The sequence below is a fragment of the Cebus imitator genome, unplaced genomic scaffold, assembly GCF_001604975.1.
Source record: "Cebus imitator isolate Cc_AM_T3 unplaced genomic scaffold, Cebus_imitator-1.0 Scaffold38, whole genome shotgun sequence".
NCBI classification, from domain to species: Eukaryota; Metazoa; Chordata; class Mammalia; order Primates; family Cebidae; genus Cebus; species Cebus imitator.
Window position 1 is genome coordinate 7,270,747 of NW_016107353.1, and position 13,479 is coordinate 7,284,225.

General features: G+C 42.2%; 1 protein-coding gene and 1 pseudogene across 1 annotated transcript in view; one reads left to right on the forward strand and one right to left on the reverse strand.

Annotated features, from left to right (window-relative positions):
• Positions 1-13,479, reverse strand: part of CUNH1orf74 (chromosome unknown C1orf74 homolog) — a 139,179-nt gene that overhangs the window by 96,189 nt on the left and 29,511 nt on the right. The gene's annotated exons all lie outside the window — the stretch shown is intronic.
• On the forward strand, positions 1,658-2,800 carry LOC119470711 (annotated as a pseudogene).

A 13,479-nucleotide genomic window follows, 5' to 3' on the forward strand; every position in this document is an offset into this window, starting at 1 on the left:
CTCAGCCTGTTCCTGGCTCCAGCACATCCTCATGACTTTCACTTTCCACATTCCTGACAGAATTCGTTACTCATAAGGAGACAGTTCACTCTCTCCTCCTCCAGGACTTGAAATCAGACTCTGATAACATGAGTCAAATTGGGTTTTTTTTTTTCTGTCAGTAAGCATGGCCAAGCTGACTAGCAGCAAGAAGACATCTCCATTCTATAATACCACGCCCAGGGAAGGAGATGCAGCAAGGCCTCCTGAACACATGGGATGCTCACATTTTCATTCTAAGGGCATCAGCATCCTGCATGAAGTCAACAGCCTCCACCGAAGTGTCAGGAAGCCCTGCAGTCATGACTTTCAAGTTTGTTAGCACCGCATCCCCCTTGGAGTGACAGAAAACCCAACTGTCTGACAGTGGCTGAATCAGGCAGAGATTTATTTTCCTCTCCTAACAAAAAGTCTGGGTGGAGCTGACCACGGCCTGCAGGGACCTGGGCTCTTTCCTTTCCACTCAGCTCTCCATGCTCCTCCTTGTTGCTGGGTGGTCACAAGATAGTGGCTCCACCCTCAGCATCCCTCAGTGTTTCCAGCAAGAGGAGGAAGGTGAAGGGTAGAGGATGCACACCAGCTGACTCTGACCCCTGATAATGAGCACACTGGGAAGCCCCATCCAAAGACTGCAGCTTACATCTCATGAACCACAGCCATGGCATGTGGCCACTCTTCCCTTCAGGGGGGCCTGAGAAATGGAGCTTTTAACTGGACACATGGCTATGCCAAACAAAACTGTGGTTCTATTCGGCAACCAATAGTGTTTGTCGTAAGTTTAAATCACCAGAGAAGCAGGGAGAGCTGAAAGACACAGGTCCTAAGATGTCAGCCTCCTAACCATGCTGACAGCATCCACTCACACTGACCATTTGCAACGTCTTGCTTTGGCACAGCTCTGCCCATGCTGGAGGAAATCCTAGGCCTCTCCCATCTGCACATTTCCCTTTGAGGAATTGTGATCCCTTTCTTCAGTAAAGAATGTCATGAAAAGTCCTAGATATCAATAGGAGGGAGCCCAGAGGAGGTGACCTCAGAGGAGGAGCATTCATTGCACAGGGGACAGACGTCCCTGCTGCTTTCCCAGAGATCTCCTTCTCAAGGACAGTTAAGTCCCCCTCACTACCAAGTCCCTCTCCAGAGCTTCTGTGCTACCGTCCTCCACATTGACAGAACCTTTCTCCTCGGCTGGACCATTCTGGCCCAGCATGTGAGACCCACCCCAGAGCACAGTCCACAGAAAACTTCAAAGGATTGGATCAAAGACTCTCTAGGGCAGCGTTCTCCAAAGCTTTTGATCACAGACTTCATTATTAAAACATGATTACACTTGGGGAACTCAAAAGACCCCCAAGATGGAAGAAAAATGATTAAGCGTGTGTGCTTCTAACAGATAGTTACTATTTATTTAATATATGCATATAATATTTGCTAACATAAAACATATGCAGAAATTGAAATCTTGAAAGGACAAGCAAAAAATAAATAGAGAGATGTGGCTGGCAGAGGTGTAGTGTGGGCACACACAGCTGCCCCATGTGAGGCTTATGGTAGATGAGGCCCTGGTAGATGGGCCATGGGCGCAGTAGATGAGGCCTGAAGCCTGTCTGGCCAGGCCATGCTGCTGGAGGTGCAGGGCGTGCCTGTTCATGGTGTTAGGGCTGGCACACCAAGTGCACTGCAGACATTCACCAACTGCCCCCTGGTGTCCCTGACATGGCTGTGGGGCTGTTTGCCTTCCCCTTTGCCATCACCATCAGCCTGAGTTCTGCACTGCCTTCCACAGCTGCCTCTTCCTCACCTGCTTCATGATTGTGCTCACACAGAGTTCCATCTTCAGCCTCCTGGCCGTGGCCATCAACAGGTACCTGGCCAGCCACTGTGGGCTCAGGCATAAAAGTTTAGTCACTGGGACCGGAGCAGGAGGGGTTATTGCTGTCCTCTGGGTCCTTGCCTTTGACATTGGACTGACCCCATTCCTGGAATATAACAGTAAAGACAGTGTCTCTAACAACTGCATGCAGGCCTAGGATGGAACCACGAATGAAGGCTGCTACCTTGTGAAGTGTCTCTTTTAGAATGTGGTGCCCATGAGTTACGTGGTATATTTCAGTTTTGGGGGGTAGGTCCCGCCCCCACTGCTCATAACATGGCTGATCTCCACTGAGATCTTCACAGTGACCTGCAGGCAGCTTTAGTACACGGAGCTGATGGACCACTCAAGGACCACCCTCCAGCGGGAGCGCCACAAGGCCAAGTTGCTGGCTGTGATGGTGGGGATGTTTGGAGGATGTTTGCTCTGTGCTCACTACCAGCGTGCACCATGGACTGTCATCACTCTTTTTCAGCCAGCTCAGGCTAAAGAGATGCGCAAGTGGGCAAGGAAGATGACCATTCTCCTGTCACATGCAAATTTTTAGTTGTCAATCCCATTGTCTATGACCACTGGAACAGAGACTTCCACTATACTTTTCACAACACTATCTACAGATATGTTCACTGCCTGACTGATGTCAAAAGCAGGAATGGGCAGGTCAGGGCACAGCCTGCTCTCAGTGTGGCCCGTGAACCAGGCTCTGGCCTCTTCGAGGAGAAGACACAAAGGTATCATAAACAATGGGATAAAACAGGACCAGCTGATTCTCATTGTGAAAGACAGCTATACCTCCCAAGCATAAGGCCTGTCTCTTTTGAGCACTCCCCTGCAGTTACCATATATCTAGTTAATGTATACCTGTTATTAGTAGGCTCCAAGGGCTGACAAATATATTTATGGTTCTATGCGGCTGCTCTTACTGTGTTGATGCTGCTGGAAGCTTGAATGGTTTCTAAAAGCATGTTTTGTTTTGTTTTAGAGTCTGCCTCCTTTATGGTAGAAAATGACACACTATTTTACTGTGAAACACTGTGAACTATTATAATGCAAATATGTTTTAACTTAGAGGTGATGAAACAATAAAAGTTGGATGTACTAAAAATGTGTATTTGTTCCTAGGAAGGCAGCCAGGAAAATTAAAAGTATAATTCTTCAACCAAGAAACTGGCCTATTAATTTGAGGAAATGATAGTCTCCTAAGTGTTCTTAAGTAGAATTATCATCACAGAACAATTTTAAGCTCCATTCTTTTCCATATACGGAAAACTACCCGAGGGGAAGAACCTGCGTGAATGAGATCCCTCTTCTACCAAATTCTCCTTTCTAGAGCCAGACAGTGGATTTCGCTTCTCTCTAGAGCTCAAGCTTGGCCAAGTTCTTGGAACCTAAAACATGAACATTTCACTAATTAAAACTATATAACTATGTGTGCATATTAGGTAAAATAAAATGTTTTGAAAATTAAATTAATAGAAATGCCGATATTTTCTGCCCATTCTAGTAGTTCTCCTGCACATCCCTTTTGGAGACCATGGCTCTAAAGTTTTATTCGAGAAAGAAGTCAGCATATGCTGTGCCTTTAACTAGTCCTTTGGGACCTGAGTTATAGGACAAGCCTTCCCTTGGCTTAAGGCAAGTTCCCATAAGTCAGATAAAGAAAAAAAAATATGGCATTATCTCACTTTAAAAAAAAAAAAAAAAAGAAAGAAAAACTTGAATCTACAGAAACAGCAGAAAGGTGGTTGGGGTAGAGGGATGAGGGGGAGCTAAACGTCAAAGGATACAAAGTTTCAGTTATGTAAAATAAATAAGCCTAGAGATCCACTGTACAATATAGGGGCAGCAAAACTCCACCTTCATTCTCAGAGGGTCCTGGCTGAGCCCAAGAATGAAACTGACATAAGACAGATTAACAGAAGACAAGCAAGCAAATTTATTTAATAGAAATCTTACGTGGCACAGGAGAACCTCATAAAAAAAATAATAAAGACCTGAAGAAGCAGTTAGAGTCAGTTGTAAATTCAGTGTGCTGAATTTGACAAAGAATTGCACACTGTGACAGGTGATAAGGCAAGTGGCTGGGTCTGGGGCATTTAATTGGGTAGAGATGCAGCTAGGAAGTTAAGGGTTAGTTTAATGAGGTTTATTGGTACAGATTTCTCTTGGCCTCAGCTTCTCAGCCTTGATGATAAGACTGTTTCTTTTTTTTCCTAGTAGGGGGAGGATGACATTCCCACGAGAATGTCATTTGCTTTTAAGAAACAGCTCAAAGGTCAGAGTGATCTTCCTGCACTTGCTGTTTTTCAAGCGCCTTTAACTTAAATAGTCACTATGCCACAATGGCATATCTTTAACTCCTGAAACATCACCAGGACTACAGTTAATAGTATTGCATCATATACTGGAAATAACACAGTAGATTTTACATATTTCTACCACAATTTAAAAAGGTAACTATGTGAGATGAATATGTTAACTTGCTTGACTGTGGCAATTATTTCACTATGTAAATGTACTGTCATGCGTGGCTTAACAGGGATAAGTCCTGAGAAATGTGTCACAGGTGATTTCATCATTGTTCCAACATTATTGAGTGTATTTACACGCACCTAGCTGGTGGAGCCTACTACACACCTAGGCCGGATGGTGTGCCTACCACTCCTAGGCTATAAACCTGGGCAGCATGTTACTGTACTGAATGCTACAGGCAATTGTAACACACTGGTAAATATTTGTGTATCTAAACACATCTAAGCATAGAAAAGGTACAGTAAACATACAGTATGATAATCTTATAGGACAACCATCATATATGTGGTCCCCTGCTGACCAAAACATCATGTTATGTATGATAGTATATCAAAAAAATCAATTATTTAAAAATGGAAAAGTACCAGATGGACACCGGCTGAGTTGAGGAGGTTTTCTGGGAAGGATGGCAGGAAACAAAAGCCCTAGGGGAGGACACATCGGCACACTGCATAACCTGGAATCAGAGGGTGGAAACTGGAGACTGGCCCAGAAGACCGCTAACCATGAGGCGCTGAGGCCTAAGGAACACAAGAAATGGCAGTGTTCAACCATCTCTCTGCTGGCTGCCCGGGAACCGCAGGGCGGTGTGCATCGGGGGCTCCCTCACGCTGTCATTGAGCAGTACTGTGGACCACAAAAGAGCAAGGCCATCCTGAGAAAAGACTGCCTCTTCGCTGGCATCCCTTTGATCCGTCAGGGTGGCAGCGCCACCCCGTGGCTGCATGTGGTGGTGTAGCACGCTTCACACAATCTTGCCCAGTGCACAGTAGGTTCTACCCCAGGGCGGCCCCCAGCTACCTGCACACCAGCGTGCCTACCACTGAGTCACCGCTTAGGGACCTGAACTGGCCTAGGGGAGGGGTTGGACTCCAGCATCCGGTAACACCTCCCGACTGCTGGGGCCTACGTTTGGCATTGAGCTGTGGGGAGCTAGGCCTGTTCAATAGCGACAGCTAGTGGTCACCCTCAAAAACAAGGTGCTCTGAGTCACGCAGGGAAAGCACTGTCAAGGTATGGGGAAATCAGGACAGATTCTTGGCCTTGAGTGGAAGCTGGTACATTTCCAAAGCCACTCTTGGGTAAAACGGTCTGTCGAAAACCCAAACACTTTAAAATGACGTACAAAGACCTTGGCTGCCTCTCCAGCCACATCTCGGGCCGCCTGCCTTGCTTTTGATTCCCGAAGAACAAAGAACTGCAGGTCCTCTGAAGCACCCTGACGATCCCACTGTGTGCTGGCCATGCCATTTCCTCTGCCCTGAGCGCTCGTCACTCTCCCCATTGCCTGGTTAATTCCTGGGCCTCCTTGAAGGCTAAGCCCAACCATTACCTCCTCCAGGAAAACTTCCTTCCCTTCCACCAGGCCCACCTCTCAAGGCTGGGGTGAGTAAGCTCCCACCGCTGCCCTGCCCCATGCCTCTACAGTTTTCTGTATTTGTTTATCACTTGAGTTTATCACACTTTTTAAATTTACCTTAAAATTGTTTTGTGTGTCTAAGGGAAGATACTAATTTTTCCTCATTGTTGCATCTCTACTACTGAGTTTTATTTTAGACATTTAGAAGGTATTTAATATTTAAGAAATAAAGAACTCATAGACCCTTATACTGGGAAAGGCTTTAGAAGAAACGGATACACACAGGGACAAAACAAGCTTGCATTTCAACAGAGAAGGATAAACGGATCTGAATGTCATCTGACTGAATTCCAGCCATTGCCTGTTACCCCACACCACCCTGTTTTTGCTGCCTGCAAATACCCAAATCCACTGAGCTCTCAAGTTTGCAAGAGAGCCTCCCAGCTCTCCTGATCTTGTTAAAGCCCAGCTTGACTCCTTCCCACCCATTTCCTGGAAATCTTTGCTGTCAGAACTAACCGACTTCTTCACTAAACTTTTCCAGCAAACCCACTCCAAGGTTTTATCCTAAAGAAAGTATTTTAAAAGAGAAAAACAAATAGATGCATGCATGAAGTTGCCCATTGGCAGCATTATCTGTAAAAGCTAAAAATTAGAAATGACAAAAATCTCCATATAATTAAATAAAATTAAATTCCTCCATATAATTTCCACATGAATAAAATTCCTAATTATATCATGCAAACTAAAAAGAGTTTCACCACAATATTGGAATGGTTTCACTTTATTTTATTAGCAAATACTTCCACAGTATTTGCTATATTTATGACCTATTCTACTGTATGAATATTAACTAATTTAAATCTTCAAAACAGCCCTGTGAGTCAGGTGCTATTATGGTTTCATTATTCCCCGTGAGACAGGTGTTATTATGATTCCTATTATTATGTAAGAACACATTTGTTTTGGTCTAACTGAAAATAGAATTTAAATGACCTATATAAGACACACAGTGAGAAACACTACAAACCACTTCAAATGTTTTTCTTCCATAGAGAATACTATAAGACATATTCTTAAAAGAACTTAGTTGAGTTTTAAAACTTACAGGATTAGATCAGACAGAAGAATGCACTGATTCACTGAAAGTACTCCTCCATTTTCACACAACTACAGATCTGCAAGTCCATTTCATCATAACCATAAATAAATCACAAGACAGATGCTCCAAATTGCAGATGTTGCTAACAGTGATAGCTCACATTTCTTAGTGCTTTCCAAGTGTTATACCTTATAATCCTATAACAATTCTGTAAAGTAGATATTATCAGTGATAGCCATTTTACGCAGGAGGGAACTGAGATGCAAAGACCTCAAACAGTGTTCACTCACTCTAAGCTCAAACAGATAGTAAGGGGTAAAGCCAGGCTTCACACTCAGGCAGTCTGACTTCTGGTGCCCCTGCCCATCTAGCCTAAGGCTGTCACTGAGGGCAGCTTCAGAGTGAACAATAGTCTCGAAGTACAGATGACAGATGTGACAGACAAAGTAATCTTGTTACGAAGTTAAACATAATCACAGCTCTGAATTACCACAATTACAGAAAATTATTATATCATATTAATTGTATTATGTATGTTAAGTTGTATTTGCATTGTATTTGCCAGTGGCTAATAATTGTCCTGAGCAATGCTAGATCACATGGCTACTGTTTAATAATAAGGAAATTACTAAACACATTGTGGTATACTAATATTATGAAAGACCATGACAATACAAAAAGCTTAAAAAAATGCAAAAGCAAAAACATGTATAATATAGTATCAAGTGAAAAAACAAACATATAATTCATATAATTACATATTACAAAAATATAAGTTCACTATGCTTAAAATATGTAAAAAAAAAGATATACATATGATCAAAAACTAGAAGGTAGTGTGAAAAACATGAAACTAATTTGCCTTTGGGTAGTAAGATTAAGATGATTATTTTTCTATTTAAAAAATATTTTAGTGATATTATATTAAAGCATGTATAAAGCTGAAAAACAAAAATGAAAGAAAATCCGAATGCTTTCCAACTCACTTCTCTGTCCATCTGCCTTTAGTTTTTTAAGCAAGCCCTAAAGTTGCTCTCTGCAGGCGACAGCAAGGGCGTGCGCAGGGAGTGCTGACCATAATCTAATAAGTGAGAACTTTTGGTGAGATCGGTTTAGTTCAGTGTTGCAGCATTGATTTAATATTCTTTGTTATGGATGAGTAACCATACTGAGTATAAAACACATGGTAAAGGTTTGTGTAGAAATACATAAAATGTATAGAAAAGTCTCTGGAGGATATCTCAGCTTGGAATGTGAAGGCATTTGTGAAATAATTAGAGTAGTTTAACTGAGACTGTGCTGACAGATGACAATTTAACCCGGAAGGAAAATTGTCAGTTTCAGAAAGAGGATCACACTATTAAATGACCTGATTTGGTTAGACAGACAACATCCCCAGTATCAGATTATTAATGAATACAGTTCCTAGTGTTGAGGCTCTCAGAAATTCTGAGCTAAAGACACTGGTCATGGCTCTGACTGCCTAAGCTACGTGAAAAAACATTACATACAAAAAGTAAGTAGAAGCATATTTTAATCAACAGAAACCTCATATTTTTTATTTTTGTTGAATGCTGATTTTTGGTAATTCAGTAATTTACATAAGAATAGTTTTTAAATAAAGAATGTGGGCCACCGTGACTGTGTGGGCCACACATTACATGTGTGGGCCACCGTGACTGGCCCACACCTGTAATCCCAGCACTTTGGGAGGCCAAGGCGAGTGGATCACTTGAGGTCAGATGTTCGACACCAGCCTGACCAACATGGTAAAACCTCATCTTGAATTTTAAAAATACAAAAATTAGCCAGGCATGGTGGCACACGCCTGTAATCCCAGCTACTTGGGAGGCTGAGGTGGGAGAATCACTTGAACCTGGGAGGCGGAAGCTGCAGTGAGCCAAGATCACGCCACTGTACTCCATCCTGGGCAACAGAGCAAGATTCCATCTCACAAAAGAAAAAAAGAAAAAAAAAAAGAAAGAATGTGGTTTTTTAGTCACAAACTAGGAGTTCTCAGAGTCCTACTTATTGGAAAACTCACACATACACTGGGGAGAGGGGAGTGGTGCTTCGGCTGAGCTCTAAAAAGCAGTAATTTTTCATTTAGAAAAGAACATTGTATGAGCAGAAGACGAGTCATTATGATATTTAACTCAGGAACAGTCTTATTTCATATTCTGGCAGGACTCAAGGGGACAGAACCTGAAATGAAGAATAAAGGAGAGAAACAAAAGCTCTCCGAAGGTTAACTTGTGGTTTGTCCTTTCTGTCCAAACAGGTGGGTGCCTGGGAGGCCTTCCTTTTTCTGTTCTACATCACTCTTTCCTTTGCTATCTGTTCTCTAATATACATATACTCCTACCTCTGTACCTACCCCACCTTCACCCCCAAGCCTGAGGCTGCAGCCTGTCAAGGCCCTTCAATGTCACAGCCAGTGAGACCACCTTTCTTATAAGCCAATCATGACAAAAAGTAACTTGTCCCTTGGTCAATGCTGAACCCACAAGAATGAATCCACAGTTATTTGTGCCTTATGGTTAGGCCTTACAGATTCTTACAATCTAAACAATAGATAAATCTCTTGCTAATATCGAATGTCTCGTACAGCATAAATTTGAGGTTTCATTATGCGAAAAGGCTCTACCAACAATGCTGATACAAAGCAAGCATAAGAGGAGGACTAAGGACCCTGTCCTGCCACAAATGTACAGTCATAACTCTACAACAGGGCAGCAACCTTGCAAATGTAGGAGTCAAGGAAATACTCACCTTCCTCCTGGTGAGTTTAGGCTGTATCATCTCTGAGAATTAATATTTGTCCTTGGGATGTTTATGTGGACATCCAAGTAAAGAGTTACCAGCTAGACACTTGGAAAACTAAGGAGGAGACTCTGCAAGTCACCTGATAAGGAGAACTTGAACTTGAATGGGAACAGACTTAAGTATGCCTACCCTGAGCTGCTCTGCAAAACTTGGAGTGCCAAGGCCACTGTGAACTATCCTATTAGAAGTGTCTGTGGCATTATTCTAGAATGAATAACTTAGACTTGAGGAATGCAGTGCTGAAGAAACATTGTCAGGGTATAGGGAAGGATTCTAAGGCAAGAACAACTCTTATGAATGAGGTTGCCATTTCTCAGAAGATAAGTAGGAGTCACCCAATAGAGTGGAAAGAGGAGTGGGATTAGAACTGGTAACACTCAGTGAGGGGAACCCCATAAAGTGCTTAACTTCGTGGTAGCTCACGCCTGTAATCCCAGTACTTTGGGAGTCCAAGGTAGGTAGATCACTTAAGGTCAGGAGTTCGAGACCAGCCTGGTCAACGTAGCAAAACCCGTCTCTAATAAAAATACAAAAAAATTAGCCAGACTTGGTGGCACAACCTGTAGTCCCAGCTACTCAGGAGGCTGAGGCACCTGGGAGGCAGAGGTTGCAGTGAGCCGAGATCATGCCACTGCACTGGGGCTTGGGTGACAGAGTGAGACTCTGTCTCAAGAAAAAAAAAATTTTTTTAACTCCTTAGTGCTGTCTCTTGGAGTATGGGAGAAGTCGTATTAGCATATAGTTTAAATTTTTTCTTTTCAAAATTGGAAGTCCCTTTAGTCACCCCAAATATATAATAAAATCTGGTAATCTCATACATGCTCGCATGGTCTTGTGAAGCAACCAGGCTTTAAAGCAAAGGATAGTTTACCCCAAACTCATCACCTCATGGGGTTTACACAGGGCCCAGCATCTATCAAAGAGACTGTTCTAGAATATGACCATCAAGAAAGGGAGCTGTCATTCCCATTGAACCTGGAAATGATGAAGAGAAGCACTGGATACTGGCCACTAAAAGCCAGCTTCCCAGCTCAAGAGCAGCCTGATTTAAACCCTCCATGGGAGGCCAGCTGATGATTACACTACAAATCTCTACTGGAGCCTAATTTGATAAATTCATTTTCTTAAATCCATTTTATCTAGATTTTTAAAATCATTGACATAGTTACACAAATGGCTCTCTACAATTATTTTAATTTCCACTGTATTATGGCTATTTTCCATGTATCATTCCCAAACTTGTATAGATTTCTTTTCTCTTTTTAAAATTGATTTGGCTAACTAACAGTTTATTTTATTGATTTTGTTTTCTAAATGTATTTCTATCCTTCCTACTCCTGCCAGACACACACACACAAGAACTGAATTTTTTTAAACAATTTTATACAAGTTTCTAACTTATTATATTTTCTCCTCATCATTTTAAAATTCTCACTCCTTTTATTCTAATCTTTTTTTTAGCAAATCATTTGAAGATAAATGAATAGGAAATTTATGTTTAATCTTCTTCATTTAAGTAATGAAAATGTTAAAGACTAGGAATTTTCCTCGAGTTATACTTGGTCATACATCACAGATTTTGCTCATAATATTCCCACTATCTCTGTTTTCAATGCATTCTTAATCACAGAGTTGAAATTCCCTCCATATTTCAGAGTAAATGAGAAGAATTTTTTCCAAGAAGTTAAAGTATTTCTGTCTTCCATCTTTTGTTATTTATTTCAGTTGTATTGTACTATGGTCAGAAAATCCTGCCATAATAGATCAACATTTCAAAACACGTACTGAGCTTTGCTTTTTGATCAATACAGTCAATTTTTTTTGATGTTTCATGGGCATTTGAAAACAAAGTATATTTTCTATTCTCAAAGCGCTCTCTCTCTCTCTCTCTCTCTCTCTCTCTCTCTCTCTCTCTGTGTGTGTGTGTGTGTGTGTGTGTGTGTGTATGTGTGTGTTTCAATATAGATAGATAGGTATGACAACCTTATTAATTGTTTTGTTCTCGGAACACAATGTTAAGAGCTCAAGCCTGCTGTCAAGCAAACCTGGGTTCAACACTTTCCGTGCGATCTTCAGCATATCATTAACTGCTCCAAATCCATTATCATTGGTGTAATATCCCAATAACTGCGTAGCTTTGTACACATTTCTTTCTGATGTTTAATAGAGTCCAAATAGTGAGCCTGTAGGAATTCCTGTTACAATCTCCTGTCTTCCATTATGCTGTAATGCCTTGAACTCCCAGAATATTCTTCCTCTTCTATGCCCATAAAAATTCTCTGGCTTGGCACGGTGGCTTGCACCTGTAATCCCAGCACTTTGGGAGGCCGAGGCGGGTGGATCACCTGAGGTCAGGAGTTTGAGACCAGCCTGACTAACATGGTGAAACCCCATCTCTACCAAAAATATAAAAAATACCTGGGTGTGGTGGCAGGCACCTGTAATCCCAGCTATTCAGGAGGCTGAGGCAGGAGAATCACTTGAACCGCGAGGCAGAGGTTGCAGTGAGCCAAGATTGCACAATTGCACTTCAGCCTAAACAACAAGAGCGAAACTCCAGCTCAAAAAAAAGAAAATAAAATCTTTTGGAGTTTTCTTTTTTTTTGAGACGGAGTCTCATTCTGTCACCCAGGCACTGTTCTCGGTTCACTGCAACCTCCGCCTCCCGGGTTCAAGTAATTCTCATGCCTCAGCCCCTGGAGTAGCTAGGATTACAGGCACATGCCATCACATCCAGCTAATTTTTTATATTTTTGGTAGAGAAGGGGTTTCACCATGTTGGCCAGGATAGTCTTGAACACCTGACCTAAAGTGATCCACCCACCTGGGCAAAGTACTGGGATTACAGGCACGAGCCACTGTGCACAGCCAAAATTCCCCTATTCTGACATCTTGGGCTTCCCAAGCCCTCTGTCCTCTACTCATTCCCATCTCTATGTGTCAAGCTCCAGACATAGGGCCTTGAGCCGTTGTCTCTCATCCTGAGCGAATGCCACTTGTCTTCAGTCCTAGTGCTTGAGAATCCATCCTCTGCTTTTCCGTATCCATTCCTTGTCTATTTTCTCCTCAAAGAACAGACAAAGTAGCAGAGAAAATTGTAACAAACTCTCCACCTTAATAAAAGTGATCACAGCTATTTTTAAGTCTCATTATCTGCCTCACATGTGTCAAACCTTAGAATTCCAAAGAGGCACATAAGTCATCCAACCACCATAGTCCGTAGCATTCAGAAGGGGGAATTATACAAGGTTACTAAGCTGCTCGGTTAACTTGTCCCAACGCAGTTTCCTCTCCACTGTTTTATCCTGAACTTCTTGGGAATTTCCTGACTACATCATTTGTAATAGCTTCTTCTTAATGCACACAAATCAATTCCCTTTAGTTTTTCCCTAAATTTCCTAGTTCAGTTGACCAGATTAAAAAAATGTTTAGAAGACTCTGCCTGCTATTGCTCCCTTCATCCCCCAGCTACCCACCTTTACAACCCCTCCTCGTTGCTTCAGAAAAGAGCAAATCCAGAGTTGACCTCATTCTAGAATCTGAGGAACACATTAGCTACTTCAGAAAAACAGAAACTCTTCACAACACCAGGACTGGGAAGAGGTGGCTGAAGAAAGAGGAAAATCCTTGCACAAAGAACTACCTGATAGGCACGAAAGCCTGCTCTGAGAACCATTTCATCTAGGTCTTACCATCAAAAAGCACTTTTTTCCCCCTCATGGAAACCACAAAGGTCTGAATCTGACC